Here is a 17,246-nt window from a genome sequence, read left to right as displayed (position 1 = left end):
GTAGAGTCATCGGATCTAGTTGCTGCATTTTCATTCCAAATAACGCGCCGTCTGTTTATTCAGCTATAACCAGACTCCATAAAATTGCCCATCTGTTACACCAAGATCCAGGCACCTGGACATGGTCCGGTTGGTTCTGGAATATAATTTCCGCATGGGGATGGAAAATATTGTCCTTCCTAGGTATTGCAGTAGCGATCATATTCAGCTGCTGTCTCTGTATACAATGTGGCCCTGCGATTTGCGGCATTTGTGCTACCTCTTGTATTCTTAGTCCCAAGCCCCGTTCTAAATCCCGTTCCAGGATAATTCGAGACGAGCAAATGATACTGTATGAAATGATAGATGGTATCATGAATATTGATGTTTCCTGATGGAAACGTAGTGACAAGGAGGGAATGTGGAAAAGTAAATTTTGCCATGTTCTGTGTCCCTACGTGTCACCCATCATATGTTATGTGTGCATGATTAAATATGCATATGCATTCCCCATGTTCGATTAATGACGCAATTATAGTTGTGTCCATCTCTAATATGCCAGTTTCTAGTCCTCGCGAATACTACGACTATCAGGCCTATGTAAAGTTACGTTGCCACGTTTCTCAGTGTGCACGTTATTTCATTGTAAAGTCCCCGTTTCTAGGCCTCAAAAGGGCCTGGACACCAGATTCAGCTCCTGTCTCCTGAAAACCTCGCCGAGGAGCGATACAGCCCCCACCTGTATCCTCGACCCTTCACTTACTTCCTGCCTCACAGTGCCCGGTTCAGCCTGGCTCAGTCTCTGAGTCTGCCAAGAGTATGTTATAGTTCCAGTTATCAGTTCAGTCCTCCTTCTCTGCATTCCTAAGTTACTGAACTGCATCAATAGTTTCCGTCATTGTCTAGCCTTTCCGGCTCCATGTAAGAGAAATACTGTATTTAATGGTCATTTAATATTCTTCATCACGCACTACATGTAGAATAATGCATGGTCCAGTCTTAGAATCAAGTTAGCCTTTCCCCTCCTGACTTCTAGTTTATATCAACATGTTCTCTAAACATCAGATACTAGATACTGTTTAGGTACATGTCGCCCTGACTCTCCAGACTTCAGTCTCTGCTCCTAGCACAGAGTTCATAGCCCCCAGCTTCTCCTAGTGATACGTCATTGCTAGTTTGCGCGCACCATTAGGTTAGAGGTCCCGGCTCCTTAGGTAGTCCCCTCCATGGTTTCCGCCCCATTCATGACATATTCTGTTACGTTTGCATCACATGTCTATGTATACGCCCTGTTACACCTCTTTTTCACCCTTATCTTTCGCGACTGCTACGCGTCACACCCTTTGCTCCACCCACTGCTCCGCCTATCATATGTACTGTAATGCAACTGTTTTACTATATATGCTTGTGTATTGTTATTAAATGCTAGCGCGCTCATCCCAGATCCAGCCCCAGCAGCTGCTGGGCCTTGCCATCCTATTCCTTTATGCTGTAATAAACCTGCAAAAAAAAACTCCTACTACCTCGAATCTTGACTCTTATTTATTGAGCTATCTGTTATTCATTTATACATTCAAAAATAGGGTATTACTTATTTATTTACCACACACTCACCGACCACGCACGCAACCTAGGGGTCTTCCTCGACTCCACCCTCTCCATGACTAAACAGGTCAAAGCCATTTCGTCCTCCTGCTTCAACACACTCCACAAGATCTACAATTGGAACCCCACCAAAACGAGAAGAACGGTCACCCAGGCCCTTGTCAGCATCAGGTTGGACTACGGAAACGCCCTCTACGCAGGAGCCTCAGCCAAACTCCTGAAACGGCTTCAACTCATCCAAATCGCCTCTGCACGGATGATCCTTGACATCCCACGCCGCAGCTACATCACACCCCACCTGAGAGACCTACACTGGCCAAAGTCCCCCCGCACCTGAAGAGCGACCTCCAGCAGCAGGTCGTTCTCCCACCTTGCCGCCAAGACCTGGAACACCCTCCCCTTCCTCCTTTGGCAGATCTAAGACATGCTGACCTTCAGAAGACTCCTCAAGACCTGGATCTTCGAGATGTAGCAGCACTGCCCCCTCCCCCCAGCGCCTTGAGACCCTCATGGGTAAGTAGTGCGCTTTACAAATGCTATGATTGATTGATTGATTGATCTTCCTCCGTGGCGTCTTCGGTTTTGCTCTCACCGTCCTCAGCGGCTTCCGCCATTGCCCCGTCTTCCCCCGCGAGGTCTCTTTTCCCCGCTTCTCTTGGCCCTGATTGGACGGCTTCATCGGGGATAACCATATCATCCTGTAAAGGATTCTGTTGACCCTGTGTATGCCAGCCCCTTTTCAATCTGTGACTAAGGGCCGAGCACCAGGGTAGGCACAAGGTGAGGTCCATCCGGGCTCTTCCTGACACTCTCCTTGCCCGTTCACATGAGAATACACGCTGTCTTCCATGTGTCTCTTTTAAAACGGGCACATCCAGAGGGTCTGGCCTCTGCACCTCCACTTCCGGTACTCAAGGACGACCAAGAGGAGTATGAGGATCGTGCTGTATTGGATTCTCGTAAAAACAGGGGGAGACTATTCTATCTCATAGACTGAAAAGGTATGGACCTGAGGAGCGATCCTGGGAGCCTCTATCTCACGTCCGCCATGCCCATTCGCTGGTGCGTGCCTTTCGCGCTCACTTCCTCGACAAACCCCGTCCTGCTACTCCCGTATAGGGTGGGGGATCTGTTTGTTGGGGGGGTGCTGTCATGTTTCCCGTTCCTACCGATATGTATGAGTGTGTATGGGGCATACGAGTCGGCGTTCTAGTGCCCTCAACCTGGGAACATACCGCAGGTCACCACCAGGGCACTTCTGGCCGTTGCGGCTTAAATAGCAGGAGATAAGAGCCCTAGGTGCTTCTGATTCTTTCCCGAACCAGTTCGGAGCCATTTCTTCTTCCTCCGTGTTTGCTGAAGTTTTATGGTGAGACGCGTAGCATTGCGTCTGGACACTCGCACCTAACCAGTCCCTGGCATTCTTGGTATGCCTTGCCTAGAACTTCCAAAGATGGGGAAAACGTGCGCCAGTGCGCGGTGTGCTGTTTCCTTTCCCAGCCTCCTCCCCCACGGCAAATGCACTTGTGTGTTGCCAGGCCAGGACAGTGAGCTTTCCCACGAAACGGTAGCGCAGGTGCACTCTACCGCCTTTCACGTTGGGGGATCTGTCACAAGGACTTCGCGGTTAGTGCAGAAACGCGTTACCACTATTGTTTGTTTACGTTGGACATATCGAAATTCCTCACTGCGGTAGGCGCAGGAGCGCATTACCACCTTTGTTGTTGCTTTGGGGATATTTCTTGTTCATTTCTCACTGCGGTAAGCGCAGGAGTGCATTACCGCCTTTGTTTTTACTTTGGGGACATTTCTTGTTCATTCCTGCATTGCCTAGGGACCATCCTTCTTGATACATTACCACAACACGCAGGAGCGCATTACCCCATTCTGTTATTTGATACTTCTTGGTTCACCTTCTACCGCATCCCCACAGAAAGTGCAGAAGCACCCTTTCTTTTACTTTGTGTGTTCTGATGAAATCCGGATCTTGGTCCTATATCCAGCGCAAGAGTGCCTCCTATTGTTGTCTCTTCTCCGTTGGAAAATCATTTCCAGCTGACTATAGTCCCTTCGGCCATTCCTCCTTAGTGCGTATGTGTGTGTGTGTGTCAATGAATGAGGGCAATAGTGATTACCTGTTGGTTTACCCCTTCCAGGTAAAGATCCAGGGAGTCTATTACCAGATCCTCTCACCAAGACAACACACCATCTTATTTAGGATTCCTTCCCCTGGTTTTCACCACAACCCCAGTCAGTTATAAACTAGTCAGACAAGGGATTTAGTGGGAGATGGTGGAGGTTATTCATATCATCCCTCCATGACCATCCTACAAAAGGTAAGAATTGTGGGTATCTGACATCAACTTGAAGAAGAAAATCCAAGGGCTTAAACTAGAGCTTGCCTCCTGCCTAAAGTCTCAGGGATCAACATTTCAATGAGGGTCACAGGGATTCAAAGTTTAAAGATCCACCCTGGTTAATATCCCCAGATACCTCTACATATACAACACAGAAACACAGGGGGTCTAACAGCTGAGAAGATAAGCTGCGCTGTCAAACCGAACTATCAAAGTCTTGGAGTGCAAAAGTCACCTAAGGACAGCCTGTTGAGCAATATGTTAAGAAGCATACAGACACTCATGGGTCATCTACAGATTGGTTGGCGTAATCCGCACCATTGCGCAATGGGTTACCATCAAATAGACTTGAGGTGTACCTCCCCCAAGACTCAGATGTAAGCTTGAGGTACCGACGGAGAGGTGAGTGTGTGATACTACTTCGTTTTAAAGAACTTTGAAGAACCTTTTTACATGGGGACTTTGAATATAGACTTTGAATATAGATTAACGATCGGCATCCAGTGTTTTTTCAATGGTAAACACTGATATATACTTGAGAGATGAAGTAAGCTGTAAGATGATGTGATTAGTCTGAGAGACTTAGAGGCTTGACATGTATTCTTGGCAGTTGGCTGTTGTCTCTCTTCTCTGTTGTTATATAGATGTAAGTTGTGAATTACAGCGGAAAGTTTTATGTGACACCAGTCTATGATAGGCTGACAAAGGCTGCATGGTGTTTCCACTTTCTGTTTTACTTCTTCTCTCTATACAGTGCGGTGCCTGGTAGATACTGAGCAAGGTCCAGGTGAGGTCAATGCCCCCATCATGAAGAGTGAGCAAACAAATTTTACATTTTTCATAAAGAAATTTGGTGATACATATGTTGGGAAATAACAGACCAAGCTAGGGCACACTAATTTTTGTATATCTTTCCTCTATAGAAATCCTATTTTCCAAGTGATACGGAGGTTTAAGGTTCTCGGTTGGTACAGGTTGTATCATATCCAACCCCTTCTTTTTGTTTTTCGTGTTTGTTTATAATCACTAAGTGCAACGACTATAAGAACAGAGGCCTTGATGAAAGCCAAGGGACAGGTTGCCCGATAGGCAGAAACATGTTGGCCCATTATCAGACAGATATTTGTTGACTGTCTTCATTGCACTGTTCTAGTTTTTAATTAGGAGGTGTTGCTCAGCTGAAGAATAAAATTTATAGAAGAGGGACACACCATCCTATTTTAACTCACTACACTTAATATTTTGTTTGTTGCACTTTAATTCACTAACCATCAAAAGATCAGCAATCAGATGGTGGCTCATTTATGTTGGTAGGACCAAATCCAAAACCAGCAACGAATGGTGTGGCTTATACGTCCCAATGATCAGGGGACTAGCCTACATCACACCTGGGTATGGCCAGACGATAGGACTGATCATCGAGTCTATTTGATGGTAACCCATTGCGCAATGGTGCGGATTACGCCATCCAATCTGTAGATGACCCATGAGTGTCTGTATGCTTCTTAACATAATGCTCAACAGGCTGTCCTTAGGTGACTTTTGCACTCCGAGACTTTGATAGTTCGGTTTGACAGCGCAGCTTATCTTCTCAGCTGTTAGGCCCCCTGTGTTTCTGTGTTGTATATGTAGAGGTATCTGGGGATATTAACCAGGGTGGGTCTTTAAACTTTGAATCCCTGTGACCCTCATTGAATTGTTGATTTATGATATTGTTAGAGCAGCCTGAAGGCTGCGGGTCATTTTAAGAAATTGGACTATACTTGTGGATGGTCTAAAACAGTTACTTCTTTTCTAGAACTGGTTTACAACAGAGCGAGATCTTTAGTCACAGATAGAGTGCAGTCTTGTCTTGGTGTCTCAGACATTATTTTTATTTATGTATTTATACCATTTATAAAGCGCGCTGTTACCGAGCGGTGTCCTGGCGCTGAAATAGTGTGAAGTCTCCCCTAAGATGTCTGCTGAGTTCTAAAGGCCGAAAAGCCATGTTTTAATGTTTTTCCTGAAGGCCATCAGAGTAGTGCTGTGTTTCACGGCCAGGGGCAGTTTATTCCAGATGGTTGAGGCTCCAAAGATGAAGCTACGGCCTCCCCATCGTGCTTTCCTGATCCGACAGGTCTTGACTAGCACTTTATTTTCCGACCTTAGCTGCCTACTTGGCGTGTATCGTTGAAAGTGTTGTTGAAGAAAGGATGGACCTAGTCCATTCACTGCCTTGTACACCATACACAACGATTTAAACATAATTCGCTTGCGTACCTGGAGCCAGTGCAATTTTCTCAGTTCCTGTGCCACCGGTGCAAACTTAGGCAGGCCAGTAATTAATCGAACAGCTGCATTTTGCAGTGTCTGTAGTTTATTGAGTAGCCCTTGCTGGGCTTGCAAAAACAGACTGTTGCAGTAATCAAGGCGTGACAGCACAAGTGCTGTCACCACCGTTTTCCTGCTACTGACGTATAAAAAAGGGAGAACTTTCCTAATGGTTTTCATAATCCAGTGATTGGAAGATGTTAAAGCATTGACCTGTGGTTTAAAAGAAAGCTGGTTGTCGATAAGAACTCCTAGGTTCTTTACTTTCGCTGTTGGGATGGGTGGGGCTCCCATATCCTGGGGCCACCATTTGGGGCTCCAGAAGCTAACGTCAGCACGGAAAAGTAGAACCTCAGTTTTAACGGAGTTCAATTTAAGACAGTTACCCGCCATCCATGAGCTCACTGCGGACATACAGCCCTGAAACCTAGCCGCTATTCCTTCTTCTCTCCCCGGGAGCAGAGATACCACAATTTGTGTATCATCTGCGTAAGATGTTAGTTCAAATCCAAATGACCGAATCACCGGGGCGAGGGAAGAAACGTAAATATTAAATAAAGTGGGGCTTAGGGAGGAGCCCTGAGGGAACCCCCCTGGGAGTTTGAAAGGTGTAGATTCAAAATCTCCCAAAGCCGCCACCTGAACCCTATCGGATAGGAAGGACTTGAGCAAGCTCAGGGCTGATCCCCGAATTCCGCAGCCTTCTAAACGATCCACCAAGATGCTATGATGGACCGTATCGAAGGCCGCGGAAAGATCAAGGAGAACCAGAGCTGCCCGTCCTCCTGCATCCAGCGCCTTCCTGATTTCTTCCGTGGACTTGATCAGGGCTGTCTCGGTGCTGTGGCCTTCCCTAAACCCGTGTTGGGCTATATCCAAACACTGAGAGGATCTGGGAAAGTCGCATAGCTGTGCATTCATGACTTTCTCAATGAGTTTGGCCGGAAGTGGTAACCTGGCTATGGGCCAAAAGCTGTTGGGATCTGATATGTCGAGTGCTGGTTTTTTAAGCAGTGGGGCAATCGAGACTCGTTTCCAACATGTTGGATATTCTCCGATGACAAACATCTGATTGAATACCTCCGTCAGAATACATGAAATGGAGATAGCTGCCAACTTTGCCACTGAGGCTGGGCATGGATCTTGAGGTGAACCTGATTTAGATGCCAAAAGCAGATTTTTTATCTCATTCGAATTCACAGGAGAGAAACCAGCGAGTTTCGCCGCATGTGGATTGTCCGGCGTGGTCCTGTGAGTCCCTTCAAGGAGAGACAGCCCCACTTGGTGTTCCAATGCAGAGAAAATCAGTTCCACATTGTTTAAGAAGAACTTGGCGAGGGTCTCACAAAGTTCAAAACTTTGGGGAATAGTAACTGATTTAGGGGTAGCCAGACTGGCAACTGTATCAAAGAGTTCTCTTTTGGAGTTTTTGGCTCCCTCAATCCGATCAGAGAAGTAAGTACTTTTAGCCTTCCTGATCATTTCTTTGTAGATCCTTTGACTGGCTTTAAGTTTAATTTTATCTGCCTGCAGGTAGTCTGAGCGCCAAATGCGCTCTAGTTTTTTACAGACCCCTTTATGGTCTCGTAGCTCCTGGGTAAACCAAGGAGCAGATGGTATTGTACGAGTAGGGCAACAGAGTTTAGGCTGAGCTAAAATAGTACTTGCTCGGTCTAACCAATCTGTGTACATTCCAGCAGCTTCATTGACATCTGTAGGTAGTATGGATATAGAGGATGTTAGCTGATCCTCCAGCTCCCTTCCATCAAGTTCTTTCCAAGGTCTATATAGCTTGGTAGACTTCCTATCCTGCCTGGCCCTGCCCAGCTGGGGCTTATGAATGTTAAAAAAGCACCACTGAGTGCTCTGACCAGGCCATGGGCTCTGTATGGGTAAAGTGTAGATCTAAATTATTTGTAAAAATACCATCTAAAGTATGCCCGATTGTATGTGTGGCTCCCATTACCACCTGAGTGAGGCCAGCTGCGTGCATAGCTTCGGCCAAAGCTAAAGTGTCCGGGTCTAAGCCTCCTTCTAAATGAAAATTAAAATCTCCTAGAACGGTAAAGGACTTGGTACATAGGGCTTCCTCCAACAAGGTACCCACCGCGTTGAGGTACTGGGACCTCAATCCAGGTGGTCTATATATAAGGCAAGCCTGAAAGGTGTAGTGATTAGATATAGAAAGCATAAATCCCAGTGCCTCATAAGTCTGCGAGGACACCGCCTGAAACGATCCCTGGATAGAAGCATGATAGATAATAGCAAGACCACCCCCTATTTTACCGGCTCTGTCCAGAACACGACTATAATAGCCTGCAGGTGTTGCAATGACTAGATCCGGTCCCGATGCCGTATCAGTCCAGGTCTCCGTAATAAATGCAATTTTGACCTTTTTTTCCAGAATCAAATCTGCGCATTCTATGCTATGTTTAACCAGAGACCTGGCATTGATGAGTATACATTTGATTTTATTCTCCTCCCTATCCTCCCTAAAATAGTGGGACCTGATGAGTCCCTTAATAGGAGTATATGAAATCACAGGTAGGCGAGAGCGGCATACTGGGCAAATAATAGGTCCAGTCAGCATATTCTTGTCTGGTATTATACAAGTGCAGTCAACCTCCACCCTTCCCCTTAGACTCAACAGCAGCTCACAGTTGTAAACTCTCCTGGACTGATGGTTTAGGGAAAAATGACCAGGGGTCCTGGCGCTTGGCGCTGTACTGGCGCGGGCGGGCGCAGACGGGCTTGCCTTCGGCGCGCCGCCGGCGCACCCGCTGCACCCGCCCTGGTTAACGTCATTTATAGGAGGGGCGGGAGGGTGGAAGACAGCAAGCAGCTAGAACGCTGTCCTTGGTGTCCACCCAAGATGGCGCCCACCCTGCTTCCAACCGCGTAAGCACGTAGTCTGCTACGCGAGGAGCGGGGTTGGGGATGGGGCAGAATTAGTATCAGCAGCAAGTAAGTTACATTTTTAAAATGGCAAATACCAGTGAAATGAATTCGTAGCTTAAGGTTTTTAAAAAACAGGAGCAGTACCTATCCCCCAGCTTCCGCCTCAGGGGAAATATCACAATGAATCTGTGCGCCGCTAAAAAACGCGATTTAAGTAGCCAGGAGGGGGAAGACAGCCAGCAGCTAGAACGCTGTCCTTTGTGTCCACCCAAGATGGCGTCCACCTCTGCCTCCAACCGCGTAAGCACGTAGTCTGCTACGCGAGGAGCGGGGTTCGAGATGAGGCAGAATTAGTATCAGCAGCAAGTAAGTAAAATTTTTAAAATGGCAAATACCAGTGAAATTCATTCGTAGCTTAAGGTTTTTAAAAAACAGGAGCAGTACCTATCCCCCGGCTTCCGCCTCAGGGGAAATATCACAATGGATCTGTGCGCCGCTAAAAAACGCGATTTAAGTAGCCAGGAGGGGGAAGACAGCCAGCGGCTAGAACGCTGTCCTTGGTGTCCACCCAAGATGGCGTCCACCTCTGCCTCCAACCGCGTAAGCACGTAGTCTGCTACGCGAGGAGCGGGGTTCGAGATGGGGCAGAATTAGTATCAGCAGCAAGTAAGTTAAATTTTTAAAATGGCAAATACCAGTGAAATTAATTCGTAGCTTAAGATTTTTAAAAAACAGGAGCAGTACCTATCCCCCGGCTTCCGCCTCAGGGGAAATATCACAATGAATCTGTGCGCCGCTAAAAAGCACGATTTAAGTAGCCAGGAGGGGGAAGACAGCCAGCAGCTAGAACGCTGTCCTTGGTGTCCACCCAAGATGGCGTCCACCCCTGCCTCCAACCGCGTAAGCACGTAGTCTGCTACGCGAGGAGCGGGGTTGGAGATGGGGCAGAATTAGTATCAGCAGCAAGTAAGTTACATTTTTTAAATGGCAAATAACAGTGAAATGAATTTGTAGCTTAAGGTTTTTAAAAAACAGGAGCAGTACCTATCCCCCGGCTTCCGCCTCAGGGAAAATATCACAATGAATCTGTGCGCCGCTAAAAAGCGCGATTTAAGTAGCCAGGAGGGGGAAGACAGCCAGCAGCTAGAACGCTGTCCTTGGTGTCCACCCAAGATGGCGTCCACCCCTGCCTCCAACCGCGTAAGCACGTAGTCTGCTACGCGAGGAGCGGGGTTCGAGATGGGGCAGAATTAGTATCAGCAGCAAGTAAGTTAAATTTTTTAAATGGCAAATACCAGTGAAATGAATTCGTAGCTTAAGGTTTTTAAAAAACAGGAGCAGTACCTATCCCCCGGCTTCTGCCTCAGGGGAAATATCACAATGAACCTGTGCGCCGCTAAAAAGCACGATTTAAGTAGCCAGGAGGAAGAAGACAACCAGCAGCTCGAACGCTGTCCTTGGTGTCCACCCAAGATGGCGCCCACCCCGCTTCCAACCGCGTAAGCACGTAGTCTGCTACGCGAGGAGCGGGGTTGGGGATGGGGCAGAATTAGTATCAGCAGCAAGTAAGTTACATTTTTAAAATGGCAAATACCAGTGAAATTAATTCGTAGCTTAAGGTTTTTAAAAAACAGGAGCAGTACCTATCCCCCGGCTTCCGCCTCAGGGGAAATATCACAATGGATCTGTGCGCCGCTAAAAAACGCGATTTAAGTAGCCAGGAGGGGGAAGACAGCCAGCGGCTAGAACGCTGTCCTTGGTGTCCACCCAAGATGGCGTCCACCTCTGCCTCCAACCGCGTAAGCACGTAGTCTGCTACGCGAGGAGCGGGGTTCGAGATGGGGCAGAATTAGTATCAGCAGCAAGTAAGTTAAATTTTTAAAATGGCAAATACCAGTGAAATTAATTCGTAGCTTAAGGTTTTTAAAAAACAGGAGCAGTACCTATCCCCCGGCTTCCGCCTCAGGGGAAATATCACAATGAATCTGTGCGCCGCTAAAAAGCGCGATTTAAGTAGTAAGGAGGGGGAAGACAGCCAGCAGCTAGAACGCTGTCCTTGGTGTCCACCCAAGATGACGTCCACCCCTGCCTCCAACCGCGTAAGCACGTAGTCTGCTACGCGAGGAGCGGGGTTCGAGATGGGGCAGAATTAGTATCAGCAGCAAGTAAGTTAAATTTTTAAAATGGCAAATACCAGTGAAATGAATTCGTAGCTTAAGGTTTTTAAAAAACAGGAGCAGTACCTATCCCCCGGCTTCTGCCTCAGGGGAAATATCACTATGAACCTGTGCGCCGCTAAAAAGCACGATTTAAGTAGCCAGGAGGAAGAAGACAACCAGCAGCTAGAACGCTGTCCTTGGTGTCCACCCAAGATGGCGTCCACCTCTTCCTCCAACCGCGTAAGCACGTAGTCTGCTACGCGAGGAGCGTGGTTGGGGATGGGGCAGAATTAGTATCAGCAGCAAGTAAGTTACATTTTTAAAATGGCAAATACCAGTGAAATGAATTCGTAGCTTAAGGTTTTAAAAAACCAGGAGCAGTACCTATCCCCCGGCTTCCGCCTCAGGGGAAATATCACAATGAATCTGTGCGCCGCTAAAAACGCGATTTAAGTAGCCAGGAGGGGGAAGACAGCCAGCAGCTAGAACGCTGTCCTTGGTGTCCACCCAAGATGGCGTCCACCTCTGCCTCCAACCGCGTAAGCACGTAGTCTGCTACGCGAGGAGCGGGGTTCGAGATGGGGCAGAATTAGTATCAGCAGCAAGTAAGTTAAATTTTTAAAATGGCAAATACCAGTGAAATTAATTCGCAGCTTAAGGTTTTTAAAAAAACAGGAGCAGTACCTATCCCCCGGCTTCCGCCTCAGGGGAAATATCACAATGGATCTGTGCGCCGCTTAAAAAACGCGATTTAAGTAGCCAGGAGGGGGAAGACAGCCAGCAGCTAGAACGCTGTCCTTGGTGTCCACCCAAGATGGCGTCCACCTCTGCCTCCAACCGCGTAAGCACGTAGTCTGCTACGCGAGGAGCGGGGTTCGAGATGGGGCAGAATTAGTATCAGCAGCAAGTAAGTTAAATTTTTAAAATGGCAAATACCAGTGAAATTAATTCGTAGCTTAAGGTTTTTAAAAAACAGGAGCAGTACCTATCCCCCGGCTTCCGCCTCAGGGGAAATATCACAATGAATCTGTGCGCCGCTAAAAAGCGCGATTTAAGTAGCCAGGAGGGGGAAGACAGCCAGCAGCTAGAACGCTGTCCTTGGTGTCCACCCAAGATGGCGTCCACCCCTGCCTCCAACCGCGTAAGCACGTACTCTGCTACGCGAGGAGCGGGGTTGGAGATGGGGCAGAATTAGTATCAGCAGCAAGTAAGTTACATTTTTTAAATGGCAAATAACAGTGAAATGAATTTGTAGCTTAAGGTTTTTAAAAAACAGGAGCAGTACCTATCCCCCGGTTTCCGCCTCAGGGGAAATATCACAATGAATCTGTGCGCCGCTAAAAAGCGCGATTTAAGTAGCCAGGAGGGGGAAGACAGCCAGCAGCTAGAACGCTGTCCTTGGTGTCCACCCAAGATGGCGTCCACCCCTGCCTCCAACCGCGTAAGCACGTAGTCTGTTACGCGAGGAGCGGGGTTCGAGATGGGGCAGAATTAGTATCAGCAGCAAGTAAGTTAAATTTTTAAAATGGCAAATACCAGTGAAATGAATTCGTAGCTTAAGGTTTTTAAAAAACAGGAGCAGTACCTATCCCCCGGCTTCTGCCTCAGGGGAAATATCACAATGAACCTGTGCGCCGCTAAAAAGCACGATTTAAGTAGCCAGGAGGAAGAAGACAACCAGCAGCTAGAACGCTGTCCTTGGTGTCCACCCAAGATGGCGTCCACCCCTGCCTCCAACCGCGTAAGCACGTAGTCTGCTACACGAGGAGCGGGGTTCGAGATGGGGCAGAATGAGTATCAGCAGCAAGTAAGTTACATTTTTAAAATGGCAAATACCAGTGAAATGAATTTGTAGCTTAAGGTTTTTAAAAACAGGAGCAGGACCTATCCCCCGGCTTCCGCCTCAGGGGAAATATCACAATGAATCTGTGCGCCGCTAAAAAGCACGATTTAAGTAGCCAGGAGGGGGAAGTCAGCCAGCAGCTAGAACGCTGTCCTTGGTGTCCACCCAAGATGGCGTCCACCCCTGCCTCCCACCGCGTAAGCACATAGTCTGCTACGCGAGGAGCGGGGTTCGAGATGGGGCAGAATTAGTATTAGCAGCAAGTAAGCTAAATTATCACAGCGCATTCCAAAATCATCATGGCTGAAATAAGTGGGAGAGCCTATGATGATTCAATATACAAATCCATATTAGATAGCATGCCAAGTGTACTAGATATACCCTCTTTAGCAACTACAAATACAGGAGATGAGTGGGCTAAGGTTTTGGTTCTAAAGAAGTCACAGGCTCGCACACTGGTACACGGGATAACTATGGCAGAATACCTTAGGGCTAATTGTGCCCCGCCAGGTTTGGTTGTTTCCAACGCACCTCGCTTGTTTCTACAGGATAAGAGTTTTTTAAAAGATTGGTCTCTTATCGCATGGAGGTGCACAAGAGATTGGTTGATCTAAATCATAAGCACAGCCAAAAGAACAGCTGACACTATCTTAGTTGAAATCCAAGTTTTGGAGGCAGTTATTAGAGCCACTGTAACGCCCATCTTGTTTAAAAAGCAACAAGATGAATCTAATAAGAATTCATATGAATTCAAAGACACAATTTTACAGACCAAACTGGATAAGTTCAAAAAAGATTTGTCAAAATGGAAACATGAACTAATGTACCCATACACAAGTGACACCTAAACTCCACCAGAATTTAGAAATAATGGGAAACGTTATGGGTCCAATTATTCTAGTTCAAGTTCTGATGGGAGTGATTCTGAGAACATCACCACTGGTACACCATCTTCCTAACCACGAGGTAGAGGCAGAGGTAATAGACCCTACTCCTATGGGAACCAATACCAACAATGGTGGCCCCCTACACCGTGGGGTTTTCCACCACAACAGCACCCAGCCTATTCTCCACCACCTCCTGCCAATTTTCAAGGGTTTCCTAGTGCTTTTAATCCTCAACCTTTCTTAGGGTTTGGCCAACGCCGACCAAGGGGGAAGAGACGTCCGGCACAACAGCCAGGCGTCCAATGGGAAGATCAGACAGGACCCCATGCAGGGACGCGGAGCCAGACAGCCAAGAACCAAAAGGCGGGCCCATCAGGGAATTATCCCTCGTAGTTAACTTGTCCTCCAAAATATTGAACAATCTAGAAGAGCAGGTACTAAATAAAGGTCTGGGATTCGTTATGACTAATTGCGGAGATCCATTTACATTCCAATGTGAATTAAGTAAATTTTTCAGGAAACTTAGACTTCATTACCATTTTAAGGACAAAACAAGTGATGATGGATTGAGTCCAGACATTAACACTGGTCTTAAGGTAAAATCAAAATTTCGACCTCCGGCACATACAGTTCCACCGCAGGTGTTAGCTTTTGAGAAAGCAGTGGCTGATGACGTTGCCGAGATTTGGAACACAAATTTGAGATCATTCAATAATCTCTCAAAAGCAGAACAGACCACACTAAAGACACTATCAGAAGACCAACTAATAACAATAAAGCCAGCAGATAAAGGCGGCTCTATTGTTATTCTTAATACGGCAGACTATCAGGCAGAATGCCTGAGACAACTGAATGATAGACAGGCCTATCATATTCTGCAGCAAGATCCCACTGAGGATATCATGAAGCAGATAAAAGATCTAGTGGAAGAGGCATCATCGGAAGGGTGGATTACGAGAAATGAGGCGAACTTTTTGGTGGCCGAGCACCCGGTCACACCTTACTTTTACATCCTTCCCAAGGTGCACAAGCCACAGAGGCCCCCGCCCGGTAGGCCCATCATATCGGGCATAGGGTCTGCACTAGAGCCACTTTCCACTTTTGTAGATGTATTTCTACAGCCTATAGTACAAAAAATGCCCACCTATTTACAGGACACTAAGGATGTCCTACGAGTCCTCCCGGAAATTGAATTTGATCTCAAAAGAGACCTATTGGTCTCTTTCGATGTAGAGTCATTGTACACCTCTATCCCTCAGGATGAAACCTTAGAGGTTGTTACATCCATCCTGAGGGATAATATCTGTGAGACTATAACACCAGTACCATTCATAATGGCTTTAGCTACACTCGCCATGAAAAGTAATTATTTTCAATATGAAGACAAAATGTATCTCCAGATATCTGGTACAAGTATGGGCAGCATTTTCGCGCCGAGCCTGGCGAACTTTTATGTACACTACTTTGAACAACAGCACGTGCTCACTTCCACCAACCCCTTCCACACATCTATTCGATGGTGGAAGCGTTATATCGACGACGTGTTGGTAGTGTGGACAGGCAACATAGACTCTGTCAACCAATTTCATCTATGGTTGAATAGCCAGAACCAATACCTCAAATTCACAATAGAGGCTCATAAGGAAAGGATTACCTTCCTGGATTTATATATATATGCTACACCTACAGGCTTGCAGAGTGAGCTATATAGAAAACCCACGGCATGGAATTCTTTACTCCTTAATGAAAGTCATCATCCCAAGTCCCTACGTCAAAATCTGCCATATGGACAGTTCTTACGAGTTCGGAGGAACTGTTCCAGTAATGAAGACTTTAATGTACATGCCGACAATCTATCGTTACAATTGAAAGATAGGTATTATCCCCGATCTTTGATCAAGAAGTCTCGAAAGAGAGCAATTAACAATAACAGAGACTCTCTATTAGAACCGCCTGTTCCCAAACCTCCTCTAGGAAGACTCACCTTTGTGAGCACCTTCAATACTAGGAGTAACAACATCCAGAAGATTATCAGAAGACACTGGCGGATATTGAATCATAGCAATGATAAAATTGCTTTACCACTTTTTGCATTTAAAAGGGCAAGTAACATTCAAGACCGCCTGGTGCACACTCGCCCCAAGGAGTTTGCTAAAAAAAACAGGAGAGACCTTGTGGGATCTACCTCCTGTAATGGGTCATCATCCCTGCGGGATTTGCTCAGTCTGCCCCCAAACCAAACATTCAAGGGAAATAGATATAGGCACCAACAGACTGTGGGTACAACGCAGTTTCAGTAACTGCAACAGCAACAATTTAATCTATCTGATAACATGCCCTTGCTCCATTCGATACGTGGGGATGACTACTCGAAAAATACGCGTTCGAATGTTAGAGCATAAGAGCTCTTTTCGGTGCAAGAAATCCACAACCAAACTCACGAGACATTTTCTGGAGAAGCAACATCGCGAAACTGACTTCCAATGGACAGTCCTCGAGAAGCCCTTCATACCGAGGCATATTAGCGATGTGTCCAGATATCTTTTTCAAAGGGAACAAAAATGGATCTATAAGCTCCATACGGACACCGACAGACTAAATGATGACATCCCGTGGACCCTCCTGTAGAGCCTGACATGGATGTTGTAGGCATTTAGTACTGACAGACTCATAGTCTAAGTAACAACACTAATTAATGAAGAGATTGAATGATGAATAAGTAACACTCTCTTTAGCTTCCATAATTTACACACCTGTACCAAAAAAATGAATAGCAGAGCCTGATAATAGTGATATGCAATTGATCTGTTGGCAATTCAATTGCGGAGATAGAGACAGACAACCACTATTATTATTTTTTAATTTTTAATTTGTATTTTTCTATATATGATTCAAGTACATGGGAAGCTAGATATATGTACATCCTAAGTGTAATAATTCGTCTGTGAAGTCACGTCCCTGGTTAAAATACACTTCTTGGAGAAAACGAGATGAATAAGCAAACGCGAGTAATAAACTACCAAAATGGCCGACATGACGTCATCATGTAGTCATATTCCAAATGAAGGCAGAATTAATTGCACTATCTGTAGGACTACCCGCATGCAGCTCGAAGTGTTATCCAACCTGATATATATTGGGATTCATGCTTTGGTAACTCTTGAGACTATCGATGCACCCGCTCCGGTAATAGAACTACAAACGG

This window comes from Lissotriton helveticus, chromosome 5_1, assembly GCF_964261635.1.
Source record: "Lissotriton helveticus chromosome 5_1, aLisHel1.1, whole genome shotgun sequence".
Taxonomy (NCBI): domain Eukaryota; kingdom Metazoa; phylum Chordata; class Amphibia; order Caudata; family Salamandridae; genus Lissotriton; species Lissotriton helveticus.
Note: the sequence above shows the minus strand (reverse complement) of the source record.